Source organism: Macaca fascicularis, chromosome X (genome assembly GCF_037993035.2).
Source record: "Macaca fascicularis isolate 582-1 chromosome X, T2T-MFA8v1.1".
NCBI classification, from domain to species: Eukaryota; Metazoa; Chordata; class Mammalia; order Primates; family Cercopithecidae; genus Macaca; species Macaca fascicularis.
The window spans coordinates 15,895,555-15,917,010 of NC_088395.1; the positions used below are offsets into that span (position 1 = coordinate 15,895,555).

Below are 21,456 nucleotides of genomic sequence, written 5' to 3' on the forward strand. Positions count from 1 at the left end.
CAAGATTATGATTATTGTGATTGCTATATCAATTTTAACCATGATTTATCACATAAGGCCCAAGCATCAGAGAATAGATTGGGTTTATTTTTCAGCTAAGGCCACTCTCAGGCCAAATTCTCTGGGAAAGGTGGCATCTGATGTTGGTTTATTGAGAAGGAAAGTGGAAGTCACATAGTCTTGGGAAAAAGAATGCTCTGTTTCTACATTCTAATTGTGAAATGTCTCACTCTCCAACATGCTGATTTGGGGGAGTAAGAAATAGTAGTTGAAACTGGCATGCCAAAATGAGTCTCAAAAGGGCCTGACACATAGTAGGTACTCAACAAATGTTACCTTCTTACCTTATATAACCCACACTCCTTGCTTGTCACTCTTATTTTTCATATGCTCAAGCCTTGGATTTAATCAAGTTACAGTCATTGCATTACTTTTCTCCATGGCTTCATTCACCTTATTCCTACATTAAATACCCTCAATTGTCTTTCCATGCTTCCAAGTCCTACACGTACCCCAAGGACCAAGTCAAGTATGGTGTCCTCCATGAAGCATGTCTGAGCCACATGAGCTTACTTACAGGTAAAGAGAAACTGAGAGCAGGAACTGTGTGTGCAAGAACTGAACGTGTGACCTTCCAGAGACCCCAAGGTCAACTGTCCTTTCAGACAGAACAATGATAAGACATCAACAGTAAACCCAGAAGAACTTAGGGCAAGATGACTCAAAAGTTGATTACATCCTCCTCCTGAAGATGTTTGGCTGTAGTTTTTCACAGTGTTCTTCAGGTTTTGGAACCAGTGCCAGAGAAGATGGGGAGGGAGCCTGGGTGGCAGAGTCACTGGATTAGAAAGCATTTACCTGGCATCATCCAGAATAAGTTGACTGTCAGGGATCAGGCTGGAGGTCTACAGTCAAAAATCCATTCTGGAAATAATACTTTTGCTCACGAGAATTTTGAAGACGTGAAACTATGAAATTCCATGCCTATTGATAATCAAAAATACTTTTTAGATAGAAAATTTAGATAGAAAAATTATCTAAAACCTTGGAAATGGGGCAAAGGGATGACTGTATGTTCTTTCAGGGACACACGGGAGCTCTTCCTAACAGGTCCATCCAAGGATTACTTAATTTTAGAGGGAAATGTACTTTCACTCGATTTACTATTTACTCCTTTTTTTTTTTTTTCTTTTTTAGAGACAGGGTCTCACTTTGTTGCCCAGGCTGGAGTGCCGAGACGTAATCGTGGCTCACTGCAGCCTTGATCTTCTGGCCTCAAGCGATCCTCCCACCTCAGCCTCCCTAGTAGCTGGGACTACAAGCATGTGCCACCATGCCTGGCTAATTTTTAAAATTTTCTGTAGACATAGAGTCTTGCTATGTTGCCTAGGCTGGTCTCCACCTCCTGGTCTCAAACAATCCTCCTGCCTTGGCCTCCCAAAATGCTGGTATTACAGACATGAGCCACTGCACCTGGCCTGATTTACTATTTACTCTTGATTAAGACCCAGACTCTGAGAGGTTATATAACTTGAACCATTTTTTTGTCTGGTTGAGATGTAAATAATTTCTGTCCCGTAAAATAAATAGCCCCAAAAGATATTTTTGTTGCTCTGTAGGATATTAGCTACTTTTGTATCTAAGTAAGAAATCTTTTTTTCTTTTTCCCTGTATTAGGAATTCATAATTTAGTAATCTTATTCCTGCATTCCCTCTTTCAGTGCCTGTGTATACTTGGTCTCTCAAATTCTGCTTTGAACCAGCTTTACTATCCTGTTATTATCTGAATAATGAGATAAATAAATCAATATGTGCTTACTTTACATTCATATGAGAGTCATGTTTTCAATGTTTAAAGTATCATGCTTTGATAAACGCTGGTCTGAAAGTTAGAAGTTTTACAGAGAAGTATTAATGCCTCTGAGAAAGAATTTTAAAAATAAAACTCAGTGTGAAAGTTTTTCTTCTTCTAGCAAATTTGGAACAGTCAGATAAGAGGTAAACAGCCAGAATGCTTAGTTGCTAATGATAGACAGTGAGTCCAGACAGCACTGTTCTGAATGTTGCGAATGTGATTATCAGAAAAAAGTATTAGGAGTGAAGTAGTGCATAACAAAGAGCTGAGCTGAATAATTTGCCAGGTGAGTGTTTGACTTTTTTGGAAAAAAAGAAAAAAAAAGAAAATTGGATTCAGTTAACTTTAAAATCTGTGTCAGTTTTGAATGTAAGATAAACTATTACTTGACAGTTCTTCCTACCTAACAGAAACCCATAAAGATGAATTGAGATGAAAATGTATTGTATTCTTTTGGTTGAACATGTAATTTTCAACAATCCTCTCAATTCTTTTCATTGTTTGCCATGTATCCATGGGTATGTGTAAAGGTTAAGAAACTTACTTGGAGATATTACTATCTTCTGTTCTGAGATATTTGACGGGTTTCGGGTGTGTTTTTCCTCATAAACTTCTGGAAGAGACATTGGTGCTCCCATAATGGAGATGTGTTGGGGTTTGGGGACTGGAGGCAGTGTGAGGTGGTGGTAAAAAGTTCAGGCTCACCAGTTAAATTGTCTGGTTCAAATCCAGGGCCTACTACTTTCTAATGATAAGCCAATTATTTAACTTCTCTAAGCTTTAGTTTCTTCTCCTGTTAAATGAGGATAATAATAGAACTTCTCAGAGTCCTTCTGGGGAGCTTGGCATAGTGACTGGCAAATGGCAAGCATTCAATAAGAGGGTGCTATTATTATTTACTGGGTAAGTAACATGTGAATGTGCAAATTTTTCCCATTTTGTATATGGCTTACTTTTTGGGTGTCTCTTTAACCATTTCTCCTCTTTCTCCCCCTTACCCATTAGGGCCAAAGTGAAAAATCAATAGGATTTTAGTACCCATTAATGTTTATCTAATAACATTGTTGCCCTATCTTATTTGAAAGTAAAACAAAACAAATATCACAAAAGTTAAATATCTCCTATTTCTGAAGTAAAGAATTTATTGTTACATTCTTTCCCATAAGTGTACCACTAATTTTTTCTTTGTGGACCACAATGTCCTCTCCCCAATCCCATAGGATTGTTTGACTTTTGCTGAAACTTCTAGCCCAGTTGTGGGGAGTAGGTCACTGCTCTCTCTTCATTCCTACAGTGGCAGTCTGGGAGTAACCTAATGCTGTCACTTTACTTGAGAAGGAAGAAACATCCACGTCAGTCACGATTTAAGCTGTGTTCCCAGCCCTGGTTTTATCAAGTATGACAGCCTAATTATAAGGCTTCCTACACGAGTTAATGTAGGCAACCAAGATCTTCTTGTCCTGATGTGGGTCTCTTGTGTTGTAATGCAGTCCTTTTCTAGCATGTTCATAGAACATGTTTATTTGAGACTAATCCTTCAAGAGACTGGATAATTTCACCCCCAAATTTCCTAACGTTGTCTGAGATAATCTACTTATATGACAGTGCCAGGGGCCTTGGACAGTGTGTGAAGGAGGAATTCTAAAGATATCAGAGTGTCAGTGCTTAGTGCAAAGATTAATCATGATAAGGTGCACAACTGGACAGGGGCATTCAGGGTTGACAAGAATTCATATGAGAAGTCCTAGTTGGTGGAGGTAAGAATTTTGGTTCACTGCCAGCCCAACATGGGTCAGTAGCATAGTTCAGCTGAGGATATCAGAAGAGAGAATAGACTGGGCTATAATTTTGTGTTTTCCCCACTACAAAGTGCAAGTTGGAGCTTAGCGGTCATTCACTTGGGCTGTTGTATGAAATTTTCTGGCATCAAAATGGAGGAGATTAAGGTAAAATGATCCTTGAGGTCCCTTAAAACTGTAAAATTGGATGCTGCTTTGTTTCTTTCTCCAATTTTTAAAATAATAAAGTATAATTTATCTTTAATAAAGTGTATAGATATTAAATGTAATGTTTGATGAGGTCTGACAAAGGTATACACCTGTGTAACCCCTCCTCAATCAATATACAGAACATTTTCATCACCCCATAACGTTCCTTGTGGTCATCTACCATCAATGTCCCCTCCCCATAGGTAATCACTGTTATGATTCCTATTAACACAGATTCTCGAACTTTATGTAAATGGAACTATAATAGTACAGTCATGCATTGACTAACAATGGGGCTGCATTCTGAGAAATGCATCATTAGGCAATTTTGTCATTGTGTGAACATCATAGAGTGTATTTACACAAACCTACATGGTGTATCCTCCTACACACCTAGACTAGATGGTATAGCTTATTGCTCCTAGGCTACAAACCTGTACAGCATGTTACTGTACTACTATAGGCAATTGCAACACAGTGGTAAGTATGTGTGCCTCTAAGCATATCTGAACATTGAAAAGGTGCAGTAATAATATGGTATTATGATTTTATGGGACCACTGTCATATATGCTGTCTGTCATTGATCAAAATGTCATTATGTGGTGCATGACTATATGTACTTATTTATATCTGGCTTCTTTCACTTAACATAATGTTTGTGAGATTCATTCATGTTGTTAAATGTACCATGGTTCATTCTGTTTTATTGCTGAGTTGTATTCCATTGTATGGGTATACCAAAATTTGTTGATCTCCTGTTGATAGACATTTGAGTTTTGGGCTATTATGAATAAAGCAGAATAAATATTATTGTACAAATCTTTAGGTAGACATACTTTTTTCCCTCTTGGATAAATATCTGGGAGTGGAGTTTCTGGGTCATAGGGTAGATGGATTTAACTTTATAAGGAGCTGCAAAGTTCCTTACCAAAGTTTCCAAAAGTAATCGTATAATTTTACATTTTCACCAGCTATGAATGAGAGTCCAGGTGTCCTACATCCTGGCCACCCTGGTTTTCTTGTCATCACGTGTATCCATTTCCTCTGGGTGTGTTCCTAAGGAAACCAGAGAGATGACCACTGTTACCAGCAAAACTTCCCTTGAAAAGTTACCCTAAGCTAGACCAAATTAAAATAAAGAGCTTCTGCTCAGCAAAAGAAACTCAACAGAGTAAACAGACAACGTACAGAATGGAGAAAATATTCACGAACTACACATCCAACAAAGGCCTAACATCCAGAGTCTATAAGGAACTTAAAACAATTGAGCAAGTGAAATACAAATAACCTCATTTTAAAAATGGGCAAAAGATATAAACAGACACTTTTCAAAAGAAGACATGCAAGCGGTCAACAAACATATGAAAAAATGCTCTGCAGCATGCATCATCAGAGAAACAAAGCAAAACCACCATGAGGTACCACCTCACACCAATCAGAATGACTATTATTAAAAAGTCAAACACCAACAGAATGCCTATACACTGTTGATGGGAAGGTGAATTAGTTCAGCTACTGTGAAAAGCAGTTCAGAAATTTCTCAAAGAACTTACAACAGAACTACCATTCGTCATGGAAACCCTATTACTGGTATATATCTAAAAGAAAACAAATTCTTCTACCCAAAAGACACATGCACTACCATCTTCATCACAGCACTATTCACAATAGCAAAGCCATGGAATCAAGTAGGTTCCCATTAATGGTGGATTGGATAAAGAAAATGTGGTTTATATACACCATATAATACTATGCAGCCATAAAAATAATAAGGTCATGTCCTTTGCGGCAACATGGATGCAAGTGGAGGCCATTATCTTAAGTGAATTAATGTATGAACGGAAAACCAAATACCACATATTCTCACTTAAAAGTGGGAGCTAAACAATACGTACACATGGACATAAAGACGGGAACAATAGAAACTGGGAACTAGAGAGGGGAGGTGGGGAGAGGGGCGAAGGTTGAAAAACTAACTGGTGGATATTATGCTCAGAACCTGGGTGACAGGATCATTCATATCCCAAACCTCAGCATCACATAATATACCCAGTAACAAACCTGCACATGTACCCCCTGAATCTAACATAAAAGTTGAAAAAAAGTTACCCTAAGCTGATAGGATGACCAGAAAATAGCATGCATTGATCATACTGGAGGTGACTTTTGAGTAAGGTTTAACTATTAATCATCTTAAGGTAAATTAAAGCTACTGTGTGATTTACAACTAACCATGTGGGGAAAAACATGTGTATGCTAGTTTATCATTTCCTCATAGTGTCTTAGAATGACCTGAAAGCTATAGTTGCTAGTGTTTTTACATGAAGTACTTTGGAAGTTTGTTCTGGCAATGGGCAGATAGGAGGAAAGTAGCAAATTACTTGTCCATCAATTTGAGGTACTTTTGGAAAAAGAATCCCTGGCAAACTGGTAATCTGTGTTAAGGGCTTCTTGGGGCTCAGAAAACAATTCCCCAACAAATGGCACTTTGTCATGTGAACTACAAAAGCAGCCTCAAGATCTCTCTGCTCTCTGACACCCCTCCCCCCACGCCCCCATCTCAATCCTCTGTTTCTCTCAAAGCATAAGATGAAGCTGTTCTCAGAAGTTCTGTTATCTACTTGGAAAGCTGACTGCCAAAGAGGAACACAATTACCCCAATCTCCTGCCTGAAATTTCATTAACCAGAGAACTTGAAATTCAAATCACAGAGGAAGAGACTGAAAATTAAACACCACACCTAAAGCCCAGAAAAACTTTGTCTGAAACTATCGTCTGTTCTCAGGTTCAATTTTCCAAAGATAATTATTTACTAACCATTGTCTGAGCAATGGGTCCATTCATTCCCCCTAATAATTATTTACTACCCCTCAAAATAGCCATATTCCTCCCATCTCCCTTTCCCCGTAAAAAAGGGTATATAGGCATCTGGACTTCATTGAGTTATTGAGTAATCATTCCCTTGCAACTGCCTCGTGCTTATACACATTAATACATTTGTATGTCCTTTTCTCCTGTTAATCTGTATATTGTCAGTTCATTTTCAGTGATCCTTTAGAGTTCAGAGGAGAAGCTTTTCCTAGGCCTTCACAGCTTTAGGCATAAAAAAGCAAGGTTGGACAAAATATCATGGATATATCATATATGGAAGAAAATGTTGTACAAGGTGACTCTCTTATATTGTGAATGAAGAGGTATTTTGCATGGTAGATTAATAATTTACCATTATTTATTAAATGATTACTACATGCTAGGCACTGGAGTCAATATTTTCATATATTGATTCATTTAATCCTTGCAACAACCCTACAAAATATGTAATGTTAATTTCCCAGTATTATGGAAGAGGAAAATGAAGTTAACCCATGGACAGAACTATTACACAGTACAGCTAGGATTTGAACCCAACAGTCCATGATCAAGCTACACTTTGTTAAGAAATTTAAGCTGAATAGTCATGTGAAAAAAAGTTGTTTTGTGTGTGTGTGTGTGTGTGTATGTGTGTGTGTGTGTGTGTGTGTGTGTGTGTGTGTGTATGGGTGTTATAGGGTGACCAGCAAGTCTTCAAGCACAAAAAACAATTTCATTAGGATAAAATTCTATGGGAGAAGTGGAATGAAATATGAGATTGATGATGAGAAGAAACATAAAGTTTCTTTCTATATATTTAAGAAAATGAATCATAAATATCTAAATGGTATTTAGATTCTATTGGACACTTTTAAATGAATGATGTGTCTGTTTTATTTGCAAACATACATATTCATACTGCATTGGTAATTCTATTGTTTATAATTATTTAAGTTTATGATGAAAATCTTGAGATGTCGACTTAAAAATGGGTAAAGAGGTTACATGGGTTTTCAAACTTCTGTTAAGTGAGACAGCAGTTAAATTCTGAAGACTATGACTTTTGAAGGGCAGGGATCCCGGCTTAGTTACATTTTAATCCTTGCACTTGACACAGTGCCCAGAATCTACAAAGTTCTCAGTTCACCTTTGGAGAATGAAGATGCAAGGAAAACAATGTATTGTGAAAGGCTATGCACAAAAGTCCCAGAGCCACAGAAAAGACTTCATGCATCATCAGTGTCAATGAGCAGAAGCTTCTAATCTTCCAGCCTTATTTCCTCTGCTCAGAAAATAGAATTCTAAAATAGTTATCTCATACCAACGAACAAATACTTTTAATAATGATGACTATTGTGATCATGGTATTTTCCAGTTCAGAAACTCTTTTGTGGACATCAGCTCATTATAATCCTGGGTGGGGAGTGCAGCAGTTCCTTTCTTTCAGTCCCCATTGTCTATAAACTTTCATCAGGTTGATTTTTTCTGCCTCAGACAAGCAGTTAAGTCTTGGGATGCTACATGGCTTGTGCAAGGACTGACAATTTACTCAAGAAGGTAAAAGTAAGGGAGGGGAGGCAAGAAGGGGGCTTCTCAACTTGAGTATTCTTTAGTTCCAAGACTATTATGAGATGCCTGCAACATGGGGTCGTCAATTTCTGTCTACACAGGAGATAAGTGGAAGTTCCCTGTGGTTCGTCCATCCATCCATTTAAAAAACATAAACACCCACTTTGAGCAAGATCTTGGGGTAGGAGGAAAAGAGGCAAATAATGCTCACAAGTATACTTTTTCCTGCCTCAGCCTCCCTAGTAGCTGGGATTACAGGTGTGTGCCACCACACTTGGCTAATTATTTTGTATTTTTAGTAGAGACAGGGTTTTGCCATGTTGGTTAGGCTGGTCTCGAACTCCCGACCTCAAGTGATCTGCCTGCCTCAGCCTCCCAAAGTGCTGGGATTACAGGCATGAGCCACCACACCCAGCCTAAAGCAAATACTTTCTTGGGAAAATACTTATTTCAAAATGCTGTCAGGCAGAATTATTGTTCCCCATATAACTTAATATTTTCTGTAGGAGAGATGAACGCCAACCTTCCCCTCTATCCACTGAAAGTTTTCTGGAATGAACTGACAGTAGGCAGGCTAATAGGAGAAAAAGGCATATAAAATTTAATAATGTGTGTAAGCATGGATGTCCCACAAATATGAAACTCAAAGAAGGGCCAGATTGTTGAGGCTTAAATACTCTCTCCATAACAGAGAGGGGAAATGCAGGATGTATGTAATTTTGAGGGATGGTAAATGATTTTTAGGGGAAATGCATGAAACCAAAGAACAGACAATTGGCCTGGGACAAAGTTCTACTGAGCTTTGGGGGAAGTGGAGATAAATTGCAGGAAGATGAGGGACAGAACTTCACTGTGAACAAAAGTCATCTTATTATGTAGATAAAGTCTCCCAGGTAATCTCTTAGAGCTGCCTTTGGAAGAATAGATGAAGTCTGTCGGGGTATGGTGATGACTTTTAGTCTTTTCTCTTCTCCGGTGGTTAATCTTTCCTTCTTTCTTTGTTATTTGATAAAATCCCCGGGGTGGTGCGGGAAGGCTGGGGTGCTGTCCTTAAGATAATTACACTTCTAGGCCAGGCGCGGTGGCTCAAGCCTGTAATCCCAGCACTTTGGGAGGCCGAGGCGGGTGGATCACAAGGTCAGGAGATCGAGACTATCCTGGCTAACATGGTGAAACCCCGTCTCTACTAAAAATACAAAAAACTAGCCGGGCGTGGTGGCGGGCACCTGTAGTCTCAGCTACTTGGGAGGCTGAGGCGGGAGAATGGCATGAACCCGGGAGGCGGAGCTTGCAGTGAGCCGAGATCATGCCACTGCACTCCAGCCTGGGAGACACAGCGAGACTCCATCTCAAAAAAAAAAAAAAAAAAAAAAGATAATTACACTTCTTTTGGAAAAAAGTTGCCTTAGTTAGGTAAAGAAATTCCAGAAAGAGTCCCTTTATGCCCTTGGAGGGGGAAAGAAACAAGGTAACCTAGATATCCTTAATTCTGAGGCAGCTTCTAAGGCCTTCCAATTTCAATTCAAAATGCTCAGCATTCCAAAGCACCATACTTCTGAGTATTGTTCTGCATTCCAACACTATGACCAGAATATTCCTTCTATATAAACGGTATTAAATCTGAAATGTTACTCCCTAACTTCATGACAGATAATGAGTCATATGGATTGCTGTTTTTACCTGTTGCCCAAGTGGAAAACAGAAAGAAGAGAGGATCTTAAAATTATTTCTGTAAAACTTGGAATCTACCTTTAAAGTGATATACCTGAGTGTGATTTATTTTGTAAGCAGGAAGGAACAATGCTGGGCCAAAGTGTGAAATCGGTATTCTTACACACCCATTATTAGTACTTCCTTCTCCCTTATTCCCTACAACTTGGTATCACCATATTAAACTTTGCTATCAGGAAAGAGACTTTCCTATTCTCAAACAAGAATAATGGATTGATTCAAGCAATAGATACTTAGCGGCTCTCTGCCAATCTCCTAGGGGTTGGAGATGCATTGGTGATCTCTGCTCACTGCCTTTGAGATGACCATGGTCTAATGGAAACTCATTCACATCCAGGTAGACGTCGTCAATAATATTAAATGCAGTGGTAGCTGTCAAATGATGGGGTTCAGGACATGCTACCCCAAAATATGACTGTAGGAGACCAGAATGTGCCACCCCAAATACGTGTCTTTGAAAACAGCGGACACAGGAGATGCTTTGACAGCAGAGTAGAAGTTACACTTTCGAAAGAGAAATTTACATCTATAAAGGAGATCAGCATTTGTAAGGGTGTTTCCCTTTGCACCAGGAAGAGAAGGATGAGTAAATCACTAGGAACTCTTGTCATGGAGAAAGCATCAACTTAAAATTTGCGTAACAAACCTTACACTTGTTTAAAATGCTTTTCATAACAGGGCTTTCTCCACACTTCTTTTTCTTTGTTTCAGCACAGGATCATGTTTAAGCCTGAAGTCTAAGACAACCCCTTGAGATATACTCTAGAGATTTACTCATTTCTCTGGGTTTTCTCCCATGTACACAGAAGGTATACATGTTATTAAACGTCTTTGTTTTTCTCTTGTCAATCTGTCCTTTGTTACAAGGAGTTCCAACTAAGAACTCATGAAGGGTGCAGGAGAAAATTGTTTTTCTTTACTTACACAAACTTCACTGCACATAAGCATCACCTGCAGGGGTTGTTTATAATTCAGTAGCTGTGGGGTGGGGCCCAGAGAAGCTCTTTGGTGATGCTGTTACTGCTGGTATGAAAACTACATTTTGAGAGCCATTGGTTTAATCTCAAGGATATTTATACTCCATTAGGATTCAGGAACTCCCAGGCTCAGCGGTAACATGGTTTCTTTGGCCTGATCTTTCCCCAGTCTCTAGTCTCTGATCCTTTTCCTCCTCTATTCACTTCCCATTTCACTATGTACCCAACACTCTCATGCTCCCTTGACCCTCCTCTATCCAACATTGCTCTCAGGAAAGGATTTTATATAAAATATTAGTATGATGTTATAGCAATGTTTTATACCCTTTACAAGGTAATTGTCATTAAAGCATATCCCTGCTTGTGGAATGGGACATATGTCCATGTTACCTTTTTAGGGCCAATTTGTGCAAATCACCTCTATATAGGCATCCCTATTGCACAAGATCTGTTGGTGCAGGTGCAACACACATCAAGGAGTTTCTGCCATATGTTGTACACAAACACACAAACACCAAATGAAACAAACAAACAAGCCACTGTCTGTATAATGAGGGATGATTGTTAAAGCAACTTCCAGCCCTGCTCTTCTATAATGATTTAAGCAAATTCAGGGTCAAGGCAAACTTTTCTGAAGTGTTGCAATTGTCCTCGCTCCTACTTAGGTGCTAATGACACTTAAAAGACCCCACTGCCACCACAACCACCATCCTTTTCTTTATACTCATCAGTTGGCGAGAGAGCAAAACAAGTATCCACATTCCCACTATTGAGATTATGAAAATTAATCTAAACATGAAGTTGTATACAGAATGAAAAATTTTACATGATACTTTTGACTTAAGAATTGTTATTACAGTTAAACTCTGTTGCATTTAAAGCAATCACTAAGTATTAACGTAAGAAAGAAATACTTCCTTTTTATAATTTTGATGGTTGCCTTCTCTTCACCCTGCAAATCACAGGGTTTAATTTTTGGTAGATAAAGGGAGACAACCTATGATTACTTCTGGTGTGTGAAACTGACAGAAATTCAACATTAACAGTCAACCTACCAATGAGTTTGGAGCAGGTCATGTGTCTATTCATCTGGGTTAATGTTAGGTGCAATTAATGACTGGATAGTCTAATTATTTCTTAATCTAGTTAACTTTTCAGTTGAGTGGTTGGACCTGAATTTTAATTAGAGCAGTGAGTGGAGAATAACAAATGTGTAAGTGCTGTAGCCAGTGAATTTGAGAAACAGGAAGAAAAAAGCAAATGCTTTTGTCTCTAGAAAGGAGTGGCACAGCTGGAAACTCCTGCTCTCTTCTAATGCTCTATCCCTGCCCTAAGGAGGAGCAGGGTGGAGCTTTGGTGATGTGGGGACAGGAAAGAAGGACGAAGGCAATTTCTCCCAGGCCTAGAGATTATGTTTCAAGCAAGATATTCTTATATTCCTCTACGTTTCTTCTTCATACTTTAAAAAGTAGCCCCCCCAATCCCCTACCCACCCACCTCCACTTACCATCTGACCATTATAGAGGGCTGGTACATGATGGTGATGCAGAGTTGGCAGTCAGATAAAGGCAATGCTGGGTGCAGATTCTTGACATATTACTGGTAGCCTTATCATGCGCTGAAACGGCAAAGAAAAGGAGGATGAACTATTTAATCAGAATGAGTTCAAGTACCTTAGAACAATAATGGTAATGACGTCAGCTACTGATTATAAGGCTTCACAATGCATTCCTTTTTTGATTAGTACATTTTACTCCTTTGGTTCATCAGCGTAATTCACTGAAAGATTGTGGGAGGTAGTGAAGCTTAATACATAGTGAGTTCACCAATTAGGAATGCATTCAGCTGCTAGTAACAAAACTCAACTCTTAAATGTTAGGCAAAATATGAAGCTTTTTTCAAGTATGATTTCTTATCTTCACAGCAACCTTGCAAGATAGTTTTTTTTTTTTATAAGTCCATTTTTTTTAGGTAATGAAGCTGAAGCCCAGAGTCGTTAAGTAACTTGCTCAAGGACACAACCTTAAAATAATAGCCTTTCCTGATATTTTCCAAATCAGTAAACATTATAGCATTACTTGAGAACATAAAATGTGTAAATCAATTCATAAAACTCAAGATCAATTTCCATGTGGCCTGATGAAAAACACAGAGGGGCATGTTCCTAAGTGGAAAAGAGGTCCAGGGACAGGATTATCTTTTAGTCAGAGAGTATCCATGTGTTGTACATTTTGTACTTGTTACAAATAGATAGATACTTAGAGGTAAGCATTACTTAGAGGGAGAGGGGTTGGGTACAAGGGACGAGTGTGTTCCCTGTGGTACATACTGTAGGTTGTCTCAACATTCCCTTCCAACAGCCTTCAGCCCTCCTTTTGCTATAAAGGCTATAATGCTGACAACCTTATTTTCTAATGAGATACAAATGGACATCTATTGAGGGTGGTTCTGGGAAAGGTTTTCTTTCTGAACACAAGGGGAGACTGTGTCAGCTGTCATGGTCCTCTGCTCTTTTTTTGTCTTGAATGTAGACTTGACATATGAAGCTGCACTAGCCTTCTTACAACCATGAAGACAAAAGCCAGTACACTAAAAATCACGGATCAGAAGAAGAGAAATAACTGAGTCTTTTGATAATATTACCAGCCCAAGATTGTCTGCCTTCGAATTGCTCATCATGTGAGAAAAATAAATTCCTATTTGTTCCAGCAACTGTAAGTTGAGTTTCACGTTATTTACTGTTGAATACATTCCCAATTGACATCATCTCCATGGTATAAACCTCACCCCATACCCCATAATGTTTTGCTATAATAGCCTGATAAGCCCAAGGAAAAAATAGTGTACGTGTCAGAAAAGTGTTAGAGAGTGAAGCCTTGTAGTGCACGAAATCAACTTTGTAAATAGTGAAACATAAGTCATGCTTGCAAATTGTGAAACATAAGTTTATATTTTTCTACAGCAGTATAATAATAATAAATGTATAGGAAAAGATGAAAAGAAAAGTGAAAAACAACCTGTAGATCAGACTATTGTTCAGCATGTATTCATTCCTTCCTACTCCACCTCCCAAAAACTTCTTGGGAGGAGTATACCTACCTTCCCCATTGATGTTAGGCTTTGCCATATGACTTGCTTTGGCCAATGGGATGTGAGCAGAAGTGAGAGGGTACCAGTTCTGAGTCTAGGTCTTAATTCTGACCTATGGCATTTTTGCTAGCACCATGACAAGAGCGCACCTAAGGTAAGCTGCTGGTCTAAGGAGGATGAGAGATGTGTGGAGCAAAGTTGAACTAAATCCACACATTGGAGCTAAGCCCAGGCGAGATCAGCCAAACTCTAGCTAATCCCAGGATACCACATGAGGGAGAAACACATGTTATTGTACAGCAGTAGGTTTTGAAGTGGCATGTTATGTAGCATTAGTATGTCAAATAGCTAACTGATGCAGAACCCTGACAACATAATCTCATGGAGAGAGATACCATAATAGCAGAAGATAGTCCTGCTCAACTACACTATTCACACTGAAACCCTGACCCAAATTAACAAAATTATACTGTCCTGACTGGTTTTTAATCCCTATAGGCTTTGAAGAGGGTTCTTGATATAGGAAAGAGTCAATACAGTTTTTTACTTTGGAGAGAACTGGGAAAAGGTGTAAATGGGCATAGGAGGAGGATTGGTGTCCTGACTTTACCAGTAAAAACAGAGAAAATACTAAGGGGTTCTCAGCCACCATCTCAGAAGAGATTTGGGAAAAGAAACACAGAGTCTTGACTATAAGTGCTTAGCATGACCCTGAAACTTCATAACTTTCTCATATTTGCTATTTTCTGCCTGTTTCTCCATATGAGTAGTAGCAAAATCTTTGAAATCAGCAGAAAAGTGTTTGTCCTTATTTTGAGGGGAAAAATGAAAGAGAGGTGCAAGAAAGACCACTCCTACTCCACAGCTAGTCTTGTGGAGAATTACCAAGAGATTGTATTAAGAGTAGAGGAAGGAAAAGTTCACTGAGGCGCTGAGAATTGAAGTATGAGGTATTAGGCAAAAGGAAGAAATAAAGGATATACAAGTTGGAAAGGAAGAAGTCAAATTGTCCTGGTTGCAGATGACATGATCTTATAGATAGAAAAACCTAAAGATTCCACCAAAAACCTCTTACAACTGATAAACAAATTCAGTAAAGTTGAAGGACACAAAATCAGCAAAAATCAGTAGTGTTTCTATATACTGACAAACTAGTTGAAAAAGAAATCAAGAAAGCAATCTGTGTTTCAAAAAAATTTGGGGTACATAGTAGGTGTATATATTCATGGGATATATGAAATACTTTATACATAATAATCACATCATAGAAAATGGGGTATCCATCCCCTCAAATATTTATCCTTTGTGTTACAAACAATCCAGTTACACTTTTAGTTATTTTAAACTGTACAATTAAATTATTATTGATGCTAGTCCCTCTGTTGTGCTGTCAAATCTAGGTCTTATTCATTCTTTCTAACTATTTTTTTTGTACCCATTAACCAGCCCTGCCTCCTTCCCCTTCCTCACTACCATTCTCAGCCTCTGGTAACCATCCTTCTATTCTCTATCTTCATGAGGTCAATTGTTTTGATTTTTAGATCCCACAAATAAGTGATAACATGTAATGTTTGTCTTTCTGTGCCTAGCTTATTTCACTTAACGTAATAATCTCCAGTTCCATCCATGTTGTTGCAAATGACAGGATCTCATTCTTTTCTATGGCTTAATAGTACTCCATTTTGTATAAGCACCAAAATTTCTTTATCCATTCATCTGTTGATGGACACTTAGGTTGCTTCCAAATCTTGCCTATTGTGAACAGTGCTGCAGCAAACATGGGAGTGCAGATATCTCTTCTATATACTGGGCTTCCTTTCTTTTGGGTATATATCCAGCAGTGGGATTGCTGGGTCATATGGTAGCTCTATTTTTAGTTTCTTGAGGAACCTCCAAACTGTTCTTCATGGTGATTTTACTAATTTACATTCCCACCAACAGTGTGCAAGTGTTCCCTTTTATCCATATCCTTGTCAGCATTTGTTATCGACAGTCTTTTGGATATAAGCCATTTTAACTGGGGTGAGATATTATAGGTTTGATTTGCATTTCTTTGATGATCAGTGATGTTGAGCACCTTTCCATATACTCGTTTGCCATTTGTATGTCTTCTTTTGAGAAATGTCTATTCAAATGTTTTGCTCCTTTTTTGATGGGATCATTAGATTTTTTTTCCTTTAGAGTCGTTTGAGCTCCTTATATATTCTGGTTATTAATCCCTTGTCAGATGGGTAGTTTGCAAATATTTTCTCCCATTTTGTGTGTTGTCTCTTGGCTTCGTTGATTGTTTCCTTTGCTGTGAAGAAGCTTTCTAATTTGATGCTATCCCATTTGTCCATTTTTGCTTTGGCTTCTTGTGCTTGTGGGTTATTGCACAAGAAATTTTTGCCCAGACAAATGTCCTGGAGAGTTTCCCCAATTCTTTTGTAGTAGTTGCATAATTTGAGGTCTGTGATTTAATTTTTTAATCCATATTGATTTGATTTTTGTATATGGTGAGAGATAGGGATCAAGTTTCATTCTTCTGCATATGGACATCCAGTTTTCCCAGCACAATTCATTGAAGAGACTGTTTCTTTCCCCAGTGTGTGTTCTTGGCACCTTTGTCAAAAATGAGTTCATTGTAGGTGTGTGAATTTGCTTCCAGGTTCTCTATTCTGTTTCATTAGTCTATGCGTCTGTTTTTATGCCAGTACCATGCTGTTTTGGTTACTGTAGCTCTGTAGTATAGTTTGAAGTCAGATAATGTGATTCCTCCAGGTTTGTTATTTTCACTTACGATAGCTTTGGCTATTCTTTTTTTCTTTTCTTTTTCTTTCTTTTTTTTTTTTTTTTTTTTTTTTTTTGAGACAGAGTCTCACTCTCTCACCAGGCTGGAGAGCAATGGTGCGATCTTGGCTCACTGCAACCTCTGCTTCCCGGGCTCAAATGATTCTCTTCTCAGCCTCCCAAGTAGTAGGGATTACAGACACGTGCCACCATGCCCAGCTAATTTTTTGTATTTTTAGTGGAGACAGGGTTTCACTGTGTTAGCCAGGATGGTCTCGATTTCCTGACCTCGTGATCCTCCCACTTCAGCCTCCCAAAGTGCTAGGATTACAGGCATGAGCCACTGTGCCCAGCCAGCTTTGGCTATTCTAAAATTATGTGATTCCACTTACATTTTAGGATTGTTTTTTCTATTTCTGTGAATAATGACATTGGCATTTTGACAGGGTATGCATTGAATCTGGTAGATTGCTTTGAATAGTATGGACATTTTAACAATGTTGATTCTTCCAATCCATGAACATGAAATATCTTTCCATTTTTTGGTTTCTTCTTCAATTTCTTCCATCAGTGTTTTATAGTTTTCATTATAGAGATATTTCACTTCTTTGGCTAATTCCTAGGTATTTGTGTGTGTGTGTGTGTGTGTGTGTGTATGGCTATTGTCCTTCCCACTCTTTCCTCCCCTTTCCATAGGCAGAGGATCCTGTCTCCATGGCTACCACCACCAGCCCACAGAGAGTTCTGTCAGGCCACTACTGATGTTCACTTAAGGGCTCCTCAGTCAGCTTGTGAATATGGCCCTGGGACTCACCCTTCAAGGAAGTGGGCTCCTCTCTGGCCCAGGGCATGTCTAAAAATGCTGTCCAAGAGCCTAGGCCTAGACTCAGGGACCCCAAGTGCCTTCTTGGTGCTCTACTCCACTGTACTTCAGGTGGTACCTGAAGTCAACACATTTGAGAGTCTCTCACCCAAGGCCCATGGCATACTATTTGGGTAGTACTGTTGGTTATTCACGCTCTTCAGTCAGCAGGTCATGAATACTGCGAGGACTGAGTACTTCCTTTCAAGGTAGCATGTTTCCTTTTGGCCCAGGGTATGTGTAGAAATGTTTTCCATGAGCCAGGACCTGGGATGGGGGCGTCATGAATCTGCCTGGTGCTCTATCCTGTTGTGACTAAGCTGGTATCCAAGATGTAAGACAAAGTTCCCTTTAATCATCTCTCTCCTCTCCTCAAGAAGAAGAAAGAAGTCACTTTCATTGCTGCAAGCTGTGTTGCCTGGAGTTGGGGGAGGGGTGTGCAAGCACTGCTGCAGTGAAAGCAATCTGTCTTGTGTCTGGGAACCCTACAGTCTTACTTGTTCCCCAATATCTTTGAATAGAACCGCTGAATTGCAGAACAGCAAACTTAAGCTCACATGGAGTCCAGCATTTTTTGTTTGTTTTGGGCAACTGAATAAGATTTTTAGGAATTCAGATGACAGGATAACTACTTTTGTCTATGTTCTATTTCTTTGCTTTTTCTGTATGATTATGCCACCATTCATTTTTTATGCCATGGTATGTCATCCATCACTTTTAAAACAGTTTTTCAAGGTAACATTGACATACAATAAACTGTACATATTTAAAGCGTACAAGTTGATAGGTTTTGACATGTATACATCTATGAAGTCATCACTATAATTAAGATAACGAACATATCCATCGCCGTCAAAAAGCGTTTTTATGCACTTATAATGACTCCCTCCTGCCCCTCTCTACCCCCATTCCTAGACAACCATTGACTTGCTTTCTGATATTACAGATTGGTTTCCATTTTCTAGAATTTGTGCCCATCAAATCATAAAGTATGCACTCTTTTTGTCTGGCCTCTTTCACTCAGCATAATTATTTTGATATTCACAGATCTTATGTGTAGCAACAGTTCATTCCTGTTTATCACTGAGTAGTATTTCATCATATGAATATACCATGATTTGTTTATCCATTAATTGCTCATCATTCTTTAATGGTTTGAGAAAATTATTTTGTGGGCAAGGAAATTTTAGCAGTAAGGAAATTCTATCCCTCAAATTTATTCCTATGTGAGAGGGCCAGTTTATGCACCATTTTAAGAAACATCAATGGACAAATAATCTGGCAATTGCATGGTTATATAAACTGCATGTATAGATGTCACACAAACTGTGATTATTTCACATTTTTAAACAAGGACTAATGTTGTAATGACCTACAAAGATACTCTAAATGGAACCCAATTTATTAATAAATGAAATCCAACATTTACAAAGATAAAACAAGCATTTATCCAGTAAATTAAGTGTTTATTTGCTTAATCCCATTATTTTAGGAATTAGGGATATTAGCCAATCAAAGGAAACTTTCTGTTTCTTCCTAACAAAAACTCTAGCTTTATCTCTTGACCTACTTCTGTCTTCCTTCTGTTAGTTATGCTATGATCCATAGTACTCTACTCTTAAGCTTTTAATAACAAAAGTAACAAAGGGTGTCTCTCTGATTAAACAAATATTGGATAGACAAACGTTTTCTTTGCTCAAAACTGATATTTGTTCTAAGTTCTATTAGTTATCTATTGCTATATAAAAAAATTACCCCCAAACTTAGAGGCTTAAAAAATAGTAAACTATAACAAACAATATGCAATTTTAGTACATCAGGAATTCAAGGGTGGCTTGATGGGTGTTTCTGGCTTTGGGCCCCTGATGAAGTAGTAGTTAAGAAGTCATCCAGGGCTATAGTCATCTCATAGCTTGACAGGAGCTGGAAGATCCACATCCAACATGGATCTCATGAGGCTCTTGCCATGTGAACCTATCCACAGGGCTTGTGAGTGTCCTTATGACATGGCAGCTAGTTTCCCCTTAGAGTAAGTAATCTAAAATATCAGTGGTCTTATTGAAACCCTTTTGCAGAATTGTACATAATGAGAGAAATCTAACATGACTGACTTCATCTTGCTTCTAACCTCACAAGCTAAATTGTTGTTTTGCTTATTCTAGCACAGACAAGATAATTATGAGAAGAATTTAGTGTATAGTTAAACATTGAGGCAAGGGAAATTGACTCCCTCTTTGTCCAGAGCTTGAAGCCACACTGATACAGTTGGGATTTGTGTCCTTGCTCAAATCCATGTTGAATTGTGATCCCCAATGTTGGAAGTGGGACCTTGTGGGAGGTGACTGGATCATGGGGTGTATCCCTCATAAATGGTGTAGTACCATCCTATTGGTGGTGTTCTCATGATAATGAGTGAGTTCTTACAAGATCTGTTCTTTTTTTTTTTTTTTTTTCCTGTGAAGTACAATGGCGCCATCTTGGCTTACTGCAACCTCCACCTCCCAGGTTCAAGCAATTCTCCTGCCTCAACCTCCCAAGTAGCTGTGATTACAGGCACCTGCTACCATGCCCAGCTAATTTTTGTATTTTTAGTAGAGATGGGATTTCAACATGTTGGCCAGGCTGGTCTCAAACTCCTGACTTCAGGTGATCCACCCGTCTCGGCCTCCCAAAGTGCTGGGATTACAGGCGTGAGCCACTGCACCTGGCCAAGATCTGGTTTTTTAAAAGTGTGAGGCAACTCCTCTCTCTTTCTCTTTTGCTTCTGCTTTCCCCATGTGACATACAAGCTCCAGCTTGGCCTTGTGCCATGATTGTAAGCTTCCAGGGGCCTCCTCAGAAGCAGATGCTGCTATGCTTCTTGTACAGCCTGCAGAACCATGAGCCAATTAAACCTCTTTTTAACATAAATTACCCAGTCTCAGGTATTTCTTTATAGCAATGCAAGAATGGCCTAACACACGCATTCATAAGGCAAGGTTAAAATTATAGTAGAGGCTTCAACTTTGCTAAAGAATAGACATAGTTAAAAAATGACCTGCCGTCATTTAGCATGTTTCCCAGAGTTATGTAACCAGGGGTTGCAAGATTTGTGATTTACTCAGCTACCCCTACAGATAACATCACTCTTGTGAAACCGAAAGAACTGGTCTTTGAGATATTTTTCAGACTTAGCATTTCAACACACCAAGAGACACTACTTGGTCCTGGACTTCCACTCCTGGGAACTGACTGAGCTGCATGAAGACAATTTTAGATGCCCTTGTGATTTCATCTCCAGCCAATCAGTTTTTCCAGTTCCCCACCCCGCTGCCCACCAAAATACACTTAAAAACCCTGCCTTTGAATTCTCAGGGAGACAAGTTTGAGAAATTTCTCCCCGTTCTCCCCAGTTGGCCAGTTCTGTGATTATTAAACTCTTTGTTTGCTACAACACCTGCTGTTCACATTGTTTTTGGTGGTGGGGATCAGCAGTCAAGATGAACCCATCAGGTTGTGGCATTTTGACCTAGCTTGAAGAAAATCACACTGTGTCAGTTCCACAGTGTTCTATTGGTTACATAGGCCAGCCCTATTCAGTTGGTGGGTAGGCTTATATAAAGGCATGAATACCAGGGAGCAGGATCATTGAGTGCTCTCTTGGAGGCTGGCTACCAAATTTTCTAATACACATTTTCAACACAGTCTCTCTTGGACTGCTCTGAGAATCTTTTAAAAAATGAATTTACAATTTAAACTAGTGGTTCTCCACTGCCAAGACCCCG

The 21,456-nt window shown here is 38.9% G+C and overlaps 1 protein-coding gene and 1 long non-coding RNA gene across 7 annotated transcripts in view; one reads left to right on the top strand and one right to left on the bottom strand.

The window, feature by feature from the left end:
* LOC123571157 (gastrin-releasing peptide receptor) overlaps positions 1–21,456 on the top strand; it is a 296,422-nt gene that overhangs the window by 219,332 nt on the left and 55,634 nt on the right. For all 3 annotated transcript variants that reach the window (XM_074029064.1, XM_074029063.1, XM_074029065.1), the window contains one exon: positions 13,503–13,685. The gene's annotated coding sequence lies outside the window, so the exon portion shown is untranslated. The remainder of the gene's footprint in view (positions 1–13,502; positions 13,686–21,456) is intronic.
* Positions 1–21,456, bottom strand: part of LOC123570825 (uncharacterized) — a 497,461-nt gene that overhangs the window by 5,839 nt on the left and 470,166 nt on the right. For 2 of the 4 annotated variants that reach the window (XR_012429829.1, XR_012429833.1), the window contains 2 exons: positions 12,479–12,589; positions 2,975–4,900 (listed from right to left, as the gene is read on the bottom strand). This is a non-coding gene — a long non-coding RNA (uncharacterized lncRNA). Of the gene's footprint in view, positions 1–858; positions 4,901–12,478; positions 12,590–21,456 lie in introns of those variants that run through there. The other 2 variants (XR_010584288.1, XR_010584286.1) reach the window with 2 other exon arrangements.